The sequence below is a fragment of the Bufo bufo genome, chromosome 10, assembly GCF_905171765.1.
Source record: "Bufo bufo chromosome 10, aBufBuf1.1, whole genome shotgun sequence".
Taxonomy (NCBI): domain Eukaryota; kingdom Metazoa; phylum Chordata; class Amphibia; order Anura; family Bufonidae; genus Bufo; species Bufo bufo.
In genome coordinates, this window is record NC_053398.1 from 118,935,897 (window position 1) to 118,948,026 (window position 12,130).

The following is a 12,130-nucleotide window of genomic DNA, read 5'->3' on the forward strand; positions in this document are numbered from 1 at the left end:
CTGGTATTTGAGGCCTACTTGAAATCTATCCCAAAAAGGATATCTTACATTGAAGGTGCTGATAGTGTCATTCAGAAAAACCTAAGACACACGCTACCGTGCAGATAGAAGTCTGATTCTGAGATTAAACTCTTACCTGTCACACAGTGCAAAAAAAAACAGGTCTCACATTTCTATTCAAGCAAATCTGTACTGTTTTAGCTGGTCAAGTTATTTGTAGCGACCGTAAAAGCACACTTTTTTTTCTGGGTTGAAAAACTATTCCCAAATTTGCCATTCTCAAAATAACTAGTTTCTGGTATTTGAGGCCTACTTGAAATCTATCCCAAAAAGGATATCTTACATTGAAGGTACTGATAGTGTCATTCAGAAAAACCTAAGACACACGCTACCGTGCAGATAGAAGTCTGATTCTGAGATTAAACCTTAACCTGTCACACAGTGCAAAAAAAAACAGGTCTCACATTTCTATTCAAGCAAATCTGTACTGTTTTAGCTGGTCAAGTTATTTGTAGCGACCGTAAAAGCACACTTTTTTTTCTGGGTTGAAAAACTATTCCCAAATTTGCCATTCTCAAAATTGTGGTAAACGGGAACAATGAGGAAAACATCTAATAAGGGACGCGGACGCGGACGTGGACATGGTCGTGGTGGTGTTAGTGGACCCTCTGGTGCTGGGAGAGGACGTGGCCGTTCTGCCACAGCCACACGTCCTAGTGTACCAACTACCTCAGGTCCCAGTAGCCGCCAGAATTTACAGGGATATTTGGTGGGGCCCAATGCCGTTCTAAGGATTGTAAGGCCTGAGCAGGTACAGGCATTAGTCAATTGGGTGGCCGACAGTGCATCCAGCACGTTCACATTATCTCCCACCCAGTCTTCTGCAGAAAGCGCACAGATGGCGCATGAAAACCAAGCCCATCAGTCTGTCACATCACCCCCATGCATATCAGGGAAACTGTCTGAGCCTCAAGTTATGCAGCAGTCTCTTATGCTGTTTGAAGACTCTGCTGCCAGGGTTTCCCAAGGGCATCCACCTAGCTCTTCACCAGGGGTGGAAGAGATAGAATGCACTAACGCACAACCACTTATGTTTCCTGATGATAAGGACATGGGAATACCACCTCAGCACGTCTCTGATGAGGACGAAACACAGGTGCCAACTGCTGCGTCTTTCTGCAGTGTGCAGACTGAACAGGAGGTCAGGGGTCAAGACTGGGTGGAAGACGATGCAGGGGACGATGAGGTCCTAGACCCCACATGGAATGAAGGTCGTGCCACTGACTTTCAGAGTTCGGAGGAAGAGGCAGTGGTGAGACCGAGCCAACAGCGTAGCAAAAGAGGGAGCAGTGGGCAAAATCAGAACACCCGCCGCCAAGAGACTCCGCCTGCTACTGACCGCCGCCATCTGGGACCGAGCACCCCAAAGGCAGCTTCAAGGAGTTCCCTGGCATGGCACTTCTTCAAACAATGTGCTGACGACAAGACCCGAGTGGTTTGCACGCTGTGCCATCAGAGCCTGAAGCGAGGCATTAACGTTCTGAACCTTAGCACAACCTGCATGACCAGGCACCTGCATGCAAAGAATGAACTGCAGTGGAGTAAACACCTTAAAAACAAGGAAGTCACTCAGGCTCCCCCTGCTGCCTCTTCTGCTGCTGCCGCCTCGGCATCTTCTGCTGCTGCCGCCGCCTCGGCCTCTTCTGCTGCTGCTGCCGCCGCCTTGGCCTCTTCTGCTGCTGCTGCTGCCGCCGCCTCGGCCTCTTCCTCTGCCTCTGGAGGAACGTTGGCACCTACCGCCCAGCAAACATGGGATGTACTACCAACACCACCACCTGCGTCACCAAGCATCTCAACCATGTCACACGGCAGCGTTCAGCTCTCCATCTCACAAACATTTGAGAGAAAGCGTAAATTCCCACCTAGCCACCCTCAATCCCTGGCCCTCAATGCCAGCATTTCTAAACTACTGGCCTATGAAATGCTGTCATTTAGGCTGGTGGACACACACAGCTTCAAACAGCTCATGTCACTTGCTGTCCCACAGTATGTTGTTCCCAGCCGCCACTACTTCTCCAAGAGAGCCGTGCCTTCCCTGCACAAACAAGTGTCCGATAAAATCAAGTGTGCACTGCGCAACGCCATCTGTGGCAAGGTCCACCTAACCACAGATACGTGGACCAGTAAGCACGGCCAGGGACGCTATATCTCCCTAACTGCACACTGGGTAAATGTAGTGGCGGCTGGGCCCCAGGTGGAGAGCTGTTTGGCGCACGTCCTTCTGCCGCCAAGGATCGCAGGGCAACATTCTTTGCCTCCTGTCTCCTCCTACTCAGCTTCCTCCTCCTCTTCTTCCGCCTGCTCATCCAGTCAGCCACACACCTTCACCACCAACTTCAGCACAGCCCGGGGTAAACGTCAGCAGGCCATTCTGAAACTCATATGTTTGGGGGACAGGCCCCACACCGCACAGGAGTTGTGGCGGGGTATAGAACAACAGACCGACGAGTGGTTGCTGCCGGTGAGCCTCAAGCCCGGCCTGGTGGTGTGCGATAATGGGCGAAATCTCGTTGCAGCTCTGGGACTAGCCGGTTTGACGCACATCCCTTGCCTGGCGCATGTGCTGAATTTGGTGGTGCAGAAGTTCATTCGCAACTACCCCGACATGTCAGAGCTGCTGCATAAAGTGCGGGCCGTCTGTTCGCGCTTCCGGCGTTCACACCCTGCCGCTGCTCGCCTGTCTGCGCTACAGCATAACTACCCACCAGGTGGAACTCCACCTTGCATATGCTGGACAGACTGTGCGAGCAGCAGCAGGCCATAGTGGAGTTTCAGCTGCAGCACGCACGGGTCAGTCGCACTGTGGATCAGACACACTTCACCACCAATGACTGGGCCTCCATGCGAGACCTGTGTGCCCTGTTGCGCTGTTTCGAGTACTCCACCAACATGGCCAGTGGCGATGACGCCGTTATCAGCGTTACAATACCACTTCTATGTCTCCTTGAGAAAACACTTAGGGCGATGATGGAAGAGGAGGTGGCCCAGGAGGAAGAGGAGGAAGAGGGGTCATTTTTAGCACTTTCAGGTCAGTCTCTTCGAAGTGACTCAGAGGGAGGTTTTTTGCAACACCAGAGGCCAGGTACAAATGTGGCCAGACAGGGCCCACTACTGGAGGACGAGGAGGACGAGGATGAGGAGGAGGTGGAGGAGGATGAGGATGAAGCATGTTCACAGCAGGGTGGCACCCAAAGCAGCTCGGGCCCATCACTGGTGCGTGGCTGGGGGGAAACACAGGACGATGACGATACGCCTCCCACAGAGGACAGCTTGTCCTTAACTCTGGGCAGCCTGGCACACATGAGCGACTACATGCTGCAGTGCCTGCGCAACGACAGCAGAGTTGCCCACATTTTAACGTGTGCGGACTACTGGGTTGCCACCCTGCTGGATCCCCGGTACAAAGACAATGTGCCCACCTTACTTCCTACACTGGAGCGTGATAGGAAGATGCGCGAGTACAAGCGCACGTTGGTAGACGCGCTACTGAGAGCATTCCCAAATGTCACAGGGGAACCAGTGGAAGCCCAAGGCGAAGGCAGAGGAGGAGCAAGAGGTCGCCAACGCAGCTGTGTCACGCCCAGCTCCTCTGAGGGCAGGGTTAGCATGGCAGAGATGTGGAAAAGTTTTGTCAACACGCCACTGCTAAGTGCACCACCACCTGATACGGAACGTGTTAGCAGGAGGCAACATTTCACTAACATGGTGGAACAGTACCTGTGCACACCCCTCCACGTACTGACTGATGGTTCGGCCCCATTCAACTTCTGGGTCTCTAAATTGTCCACGTGGCCAGAGCTAGCCTTTTATGCCTTGGAGGTGCTGGCCTGCCCGGCGGCCAGCGTTTTGTCTGAACGTGTATTCAGCACGGCAGGGGGCGTCATTACAGACAAACGCAGCCGCCTGTCTACAGCCAATGTGGACAAGCTGACGTTCATGAAAATGAACCAGGCATGGATCCCACAGGACCTGTCCATCCCTTGTGCAGATTAGATATTAACTACCTCCCCTTAACAATATATTATTCTACTCCAGGGCACTTCCTCATTCAATACTATTTTTAATTTCATTTTACCATTATATTGCGGGGCAACCCAAAGTTGAATGAACCTCTCCTCTGTCTGGGTGCCGGGGCCTAAATGTGTGACAGTGGCCTGTTCCAGTGGTGGGTGACGTGAAGCCTGATTTTCTGCTATGACATGAAGACTGATTCTGCGCTGACATAAGGCCAGATTCTCTGTTACGGGACCTCTCTCCTCTGCCTGGGTGCCTGGGCCTAAATGTGTGACAGTGGCCTGTTCCAGTGGTGGGTGACGTGATGCCTGACTCTCTGCTATGACATGAAGACAGATTCTGTGCTGACATAAGGCCAGATTCTCTGTTACGGGACCTCTCTCCTCTGCCTGGGTGCCTGGGCCTAAATGTGTGACAGTGGCCTGTTCCAGTGGTGGGTGACGTGAAGCCTGATTCTCTGCTATGACATGAAGACTGATTCTGCGCTGACATAAGGCCAGATTCTCTGTTACGGGACCTCTCTCCTCTGCCTGGGTGCCTGGGCCTAAATGTGTGACAGTGGCCTGTTCCAGTGGTGGGTGACGTGATGCCTGATTCTCTGCTATGACATGAAGACTTATTCTGTGCTGACATGAAGCCAGATTCTCTGTTACGCGACCTCTCTCCTCTGCCTGGGTGCCTGGGCCTAAATATGTGACAGTGGCCTGTTCCAGTGGTGGGTGACGTGAAGCCTGATTCTCTGCTATGACATGAAGACTGATTCTGCGCTGACATAAGGCCAGATTCTCTGTTACGGGACCTCTCTCCTCTGCCTGGGTGCCTGGGCCTAAATATGTGACAGTGGCCTGTTCCAGTGGTGGGTGACGTGAAGCCTGATTCTCTGCTATGACATGAAGACTGATTCTGCGCTGACATAAGGCCAGATTCTCTGTTACGGGACCGCTCTCCTCTGTCTGGGTGCCGGGGCCAAAATGTGTGACAGTGGCCTGTTCCAGTGGTGGGTGACGTGAAGCCTGATTCTCTGCTATGACATGAAGACTGATTCTGCGCTGACATAAGGCCAGATTCTCTGTTACGGGACCTCTCTACTCTGCCTGGGTGCCTGGGCCTAAATGTGTGACAGTGGCCTGTTCCAGTGGTGGGTGACGTGATGCCTGATTCTCTGCTATGACATGAAGACTTATTCTGTGCTGACTGCTGACATGAAGCCAGATTCTCTGTTACGCGACCTCTCTCCTCTGCCTGGGTGCCTGGGCCTAAATATGTGACAGTGGCCTGTTCCAGTGGTGGGTGACGTGAAGCCTGATTCTCTGCTATGACATGAAGACTGATTCTGCGCTGACATAAGGCCAGATTCTCTGTTACGGGACCTCTCTCCTCTGCCTGGGTGCCTGGGCCTAAATGTGTGACAGTGGCCTGTTCCAGTGGTGGGTGACGTGATGCCTGATTCTCTGCTATGACATGAAGACAGATTCTGTGCTGACATAAGGCCAGATTCTCTGTTACAGGACCTTTCTCCTCTGCCTGGGTGCCTGGGCCTAAATGTGTGACAGTGGCCAGTTCCAGTGGTGGGTGACGTGAAGCCTGATTCTCTGCTATGACATGAAGACTGATTCTGCGCTGACATAAGGCCAGATTCTCTGTTACGGGACCTCTCTCCTCTGCCTGGGTGCCTGGGCCTAAATGTGTGACAGTGGCCTGTTCCAGTGGTGGGTGACGTGATGCCTGATTCTCTGCTATGACATGAAGACTGATTCTGTGCTGACATGAAGCCAGATTCTCTGTTACGCGACCTCTCTCCTCTGCCTGGGTGCCTGGGCCTAAATATGTGACAGTGGCCTGTTCCAGTGGTGGGTGACGTGAAGCCTGATTCTCTGCTATAACATGAAGACAGATTCTGCGCTGACATAAGGCCAGATTCTCTGTTACGGGACCTCTCTCCTCTGCCTGGGTGCCTGGGCCTAAATGTGTGACAGTGGCCTGTTCCAGTGGTGGGTGATGTGAAGCCTGATTCTCTGCTATGACATGAAGACAGATTCAGTACTGACATAAGGCCAGATTCTCTGTTACAGGACCTCTCTCCTCTGTCTGGGTGCCGGGGCCTAAATGTGTGACAGTGGCCTGTTCCAGTGGTGGGTGACGTGATGCCTGATTCTCTGCTATGACATGAAGACTGATTCTGTGCTGACATGAAGCCAGATTCTCTGCTATGGCATGAAGAGACTGATTCTGTGCTGACATGAAGCCAGATTCTTTGCTATGGCATGAAGAGACTGATTCTCTGCTGACGTGAAGCCAGATTCTCTGCTATGGGACCTCTCTCCAATTGATATTGGTTAATTTTTATTTATTTTTATTTTAATTTATTTCCCTATCCACATTTGTTTGCAGGGGATTTACCTACATGTTGCTGCCTTTTGCAGCCCTCTAGCTCTTTCCTGGGCTGTTTTACAGCCTTTTTAGTGCCCAAAAGTTCGGGTCCCCATTGACTTCAATGGGGTTCGGGTTCGGGACGAAGTTCGGGTCGGGTTCGGATCCCGAACCCGAACATTTCCGTGAAGTTCGGCCGAACTTCTCGAACCCGAACATCCAGGTGTTCGCTCAACTCTACTCACGACCACACTGTGTGATCATACCCTTATGTCAGTTTTTGTTGCAAGTTATATTAGATCCACCGCTTTCTCACTACCTCAGAAAAGTTTTGATAAGATGTAAAAGTCGCAAATTATGGCTAAAACATGACCTGCGTCAGATTTTTGTGAATTTTTAACACCACAATAGTGGACAGAAAGGCTTCATTGACTTCTATGGGAAAGCGTTGTGAGCATGCTCTGTCATATTTGCAGAAATTACTGTGTATGAGAGGGGAGGAGGGAGGAGGAGCTGTAATGTCTTCCTTACTAATTGTCAATGGTGTGCTCATGTGTCGTTTGCCTCCAGATTAAAGCAGTGGCCATTACTATTGATTGAATTGATTGTAACATTTGAAAATTTGATCAGAATTTTTCAAAAATTGCTGAAAGAGACAGAGAGAGAGAGTATAAAATATGTCTGAGTGCAGAAACCTTACCAAGGCTAGTACAAAATAGCTTTCTTTAAGGACCCACAACTGTCTTAATATGGAGTAGTGGAATACTATTCCATAATACAGCACACGTAAAAACTTTTTAGTGACACACTCAGCTCATCTAACATAGTAACAGTAACATAGTGCATAAGGCTGAAAAAAAAGACATCTGCCCATCCAGTTCGGCCTGTCATCCGGCAAGTTGATCCGGAGGAAGGCAAAAAAAACAGTGCGGTAGAAGACAATTTTCCCCAATCTATAAATTTAGTCATGCTAAAAGAGGGGCAGTAGGGGATTATTGCCTGATGTCATCCCTGCCAGCAAGGAACATCATCCTGGGACAGGTGTGATAAGTAATGGTACTTCCAGGTGCCCCGGTATCATCTTTCCCCTCATTACAGGACTGATAGCGCTCCTTTAACATAAGGTCACTTTTGGCAGTCCATGAAGTTGACATCTTACATGTTTCCCCATGAAATATATGTGCGCTGCAATATTTTCCATACGTTAAGAAACCTATAATGACCACTTTGTCCAGCGCAGAGCAGCTGCGGGAACTCTCAGGAAACAGAGCTGTCACTTATCGTTCTGGTTCATGAATTTGGACGGCCGCCATTTATGAAGTAAACAGCTGCAGTAAAACCGTGCATCTGAACTCTCACATACTGTACAGGCCGGCTTCACATGAGCAAGAGAAAACTCAAATATATGGTTTCAGAAGAGCTGTCGGGACCCGTAAGACGCGGCACCGACTACCCCTGGGGCCTCCCTGCAATGTGTGGTTGTCAAATGACTTTATAATGTTAATTATTAAAGATGTTATGAAGAAATGACCATCGAGTACGGGGCTGAAAGGGAATGAACCCCCTCTTGCAAGAAGTAATGGGACCTTTTGGTTATTTTGTGTTGCCATCACCCTTGTTATGGTGACCACACAAGTTGAGCCATTGCACTTCTGTGACTGTTTGCTGGGGACGTGCCAGCTCTGCACTTATGTTGTTATGTTTATGCATGCTACCTCATTATATCTCCATGTAACAGACACCATGTTGATATGCCACGTCATGTGCTAAATGATGTGCCTTATGTTACTGTGGAAGGCCAGCGAGGTATCAGAAACGTCATGGCCATAGTGAAGATGTCTATATGTGATGTCAGGAATTTACCCTGTCAAGATACTGTGCATGACTGTGCTCGGAAAGGTTGCCGTGCTGACCAGCCAAGCCCCGAATGGTTGACCTGTCAGTGAAGCTTGAAGCAGAGACAATCAGGTTCCTGGCTCATCGTCCAATCACCGACCTATGAGGGGATTTAAGTCTGCAACTCAGTGATTGCCATTTGCCTGTGATTTTGTGTAGCCTGACTCTTGTTTTTATGCTACTCAATACTCCGTAATTTGAATTTCTGGTAATCTGACTCTGGCTTGTTGTCTGGATTAATCCATTGTCTGCTGATTTGGCTCCTAATGACGCTCCTTGTATTCTGACAGTGACTTGTTTCTACATTAACACCCTCATCCATTGTTTTTTGGATTACTTGTCTCTTCTGGTTTTGACCCTGCTTGTCTACTACTATTTGCAACCCCCAGTCATTATGGTAGGTCTGCTTCTAGTGGGTTTAATCCAGTTTTTTTGGTACCTTACTCTTCAGCCAAGTCCATCCGGGCTCAAGGTAGGCTCTGGTGAGAAACCTAGGGGTAGCCCTAACTTCTTATCAACTGGAGTATTTAGAAAGTCTGGTAGCACATTCAGAGTTTGCTGCTTGTGGTTCTGATCATGGCCAAAATAGTTCCTAACAGGTGATGCCACAGGTAACTTGTATTTAGAAGGGATACCCTGGTAGTCATATACCTTCAGGCAAGATGCTGATGGCCACTGAAAATCAGGGAGGTGAACTGCACTGTTTATTGTAAGGAATGCACTGTATGTTTTGAGATATTGCAGTGTAAAGTATAGGTTGTGAAGGTGATTATACCACATACGCAGCAACCCAGGACTTAAAGGACAGACGTTGACATAGGGGTCATGTCTGAGGTGTAGCGCCCCAAGCTGCAGAGAACGTTAGTGTTAATGGATGGAAAGCAACATAGAGAGAGAGTTTGCAGATAATGCATTTGGAGAGAGAAGGAACCTGCCAACACCTGTGGGACAGCTAGCTAGTGGAGGTGGGTGACGCTTGCAAATTGGTGCATAGCTTCAGGGCCTAGAGAGGGCAGGTGAGCACTGCAGTGGAGAGGGTAATGTACAGCAGGGTTGCTGATTGGGGTAATTGTCATGTAGGTTGCATATCAAGAAATCTGACCTTAAATCACGCTGGTGCCACAATTAAAAGTGCCATAGAGGTGGTCCCTTCCTGTTCAGTGTCTTCAACTCTCTGCACTAAACTCTTCCCAGTCCCTCCCCTCTGCTCTCAGGAGATCGCTAGAGCTTTAGGGCACGGAGGGCCCTGAACAGGAACCAACCACCTCCATGGCTCTTATGATTGGGGTGCGTGGGGGATTGAAAAGTTGGATTCTTTGGACCTGCAACCTGCATGACCTTCATCCCAGCTATGTTTTATGATGACATTTTATTAGGATTACATTTGGACAGTGTATCACTGTAGGTGGTCATAATCTAGCCTAACCCAAATTATTCCATGTACAAAAATGATGTATTCATCAGACAGAGACGTCGATATAGAGTTAAATATAGATAAAAAATGAATCATATTTCAATGTAAAAAAATAATACAAATTTTTATGAACAAGTCACTGTTATTATATTTAAAATCCTTTTCTATGACTGTCTGGTAATCCAGAATATTTTATAATCCAGCATTTATCAAACCCTATTTAAAACAGATTGAAGGAATGTTCTGTTTATGAAATGGAGTGGCATCTAGAACCTCCATAGCGGAAGGACTTTTTTTTTATGTAGAATTTACAAAGATTTTGTTTTGTGCTATGATCCATGCAAGCATGCACACAACAACTTCTGTACAATGACAATAATAAGGAATTGTGTCCCCTGTGAGCTGTAGCTTAATGAGCTCTCATGCTGGGAAATTACAAGCATAAAGACTTGTAAAAGTTTCCTTCTGACATGGACCTGGATTAACATGTCTCATTTTCCAGTTAAGAGATAAACTCAATTTTCCACAATTCATAAACAAATTTTATTTCAGTACTGAGAAATGGACAGTGTTGTATGCAACCATAAAGAAACAAGATCTTATGCTACCACCAAAGCTAGCAGGTGAGGGGTGAGGACCATGGTTTTTCCATAGAATACATGATATATTGTGGTGCTCAGGAGGTCCCAAAACTATATGAAGATACCATACTGAATATTTATATGATCTAATGGTGGTTTTTATATATAGTGAAGTTTTATTCTTGGAGATTAACTCATATACCATAAATGTAGACCATGATTGGAGAAATCATACCCAACCCTGGTTGAATCCATCCCCTTCACTACCAAATGGAGAAAACAATTGCAGTACTCACCTCTACAGTTAGCAAACAAGGGGTAGTACCTGACCCACTCAATGGAAAAGAAGCGGGTTGGGGGGAAACCAACACCAGATAATAACTTAGGAATAAAAATGAGTGAATCAATTCTAAATGATACAGATTAGACCTGATTTTTGTAAAAATCCAACTTTGGGGTGATTTAATTTGGGCAAGTTCCGAAAAGAAAATTAATAAAGAAAAATTAAAAAGTGAAAAACTAAAGGTTCTAGGAGACCTCAGAGTTAGAGTTGAGCGGACAACTGGATGTTCGGGCTCAGCAGGTTCGGCCGAACTTGAAAAAAAGTTCGGGTTCGGGACCCCAACTTGACCCGAACTTGACCCCGAACCCCATTGAAGTCAATGGGGACCCGAACTTTTGGGCACTAAAATGGCTCTAAAATAGTCCTGGAAAGGGCTAGAGGGCTGCAAAAGGCATCAAAATGTGCTTAAGAGCATGGCAATTGTTCTGCAAACAAATGTGGATAGGGAAATGACTTAAAATAACATAAAATACAGAAACATTTAAAAGAACAATCTGGATCTAGGAGTAGGAGGTTGAGGAGGCAGTGGATGGGTGGATGTAACGGTGTAGGTTGACGTGGCAGTGTAGGTGGAAGCGGCGGTGAAGGAGGAATAGGTAGCCAACACTGATTTGTGTTATTTTCTATTTTTTAATTGGGGTATCCCCCAAAATATTGGGACATATAACAAAATAAAACAAAGAATAAGTGCACTTGAGTACAAGAATGGATGATTGAGGCTGGTATAAATGTCTATTCTGCACAAGGTACGGACAAGTCCTGTGGGATCCATGCCTGGTTCATTTTAATAAACGTAAGCTTGTCCACATTGGCTGTGGCCTGTGATCATTCTCTCTGCCGTGCTAAACACACGATCACACTATACACTGGCTGCAGGGCAGGTCAGCACCTCCAAGGCTGACAAAGCTTTTCCACATTTGGACCATGCTAACCCTGCCTTCTCAGGTGCTGGTGGTGCCCCAGCTGCGTTGGCGACCTCTTCCTCCTCCTCTGCCTTCGCCTTGTGCTTCCACTGTGCCCCCGCTGTCAGGTGGGAATGCTATCATCAGCGTGCGCTTGTAGTCGCGCATCTTCCGATCAGTAACAGATGTTTTCACTAAATTTAGTTCCCTGTCAGCAATGCAGAGCAGGGGTTCATTCACGGCAAAAGGGGGTTCATGTCATCCAGCAATAGAACAGAGGATTTTGAGAGATTTAGGCCCCTGTCACCCAGGCATAGCAGGGGTTCATTCATGGAAAAAGGGGGTTCATGTCACCCAGCAATAGTACAGAGGATTTTGAGAGATTTAGGCCCCTGTCAGCAATGCAGAGCAGGGGTTCATTCACAGCAAAAGGGGGTTCATGTCACCCAGCAATACAACAGAGGATTTTGAGAGATTTAGGCCCCTGTCACCCAGGCCCAGCAGGGGTTTATTCACGGCAAAAGGGGAATCATGTCACCCAGCAATAGAA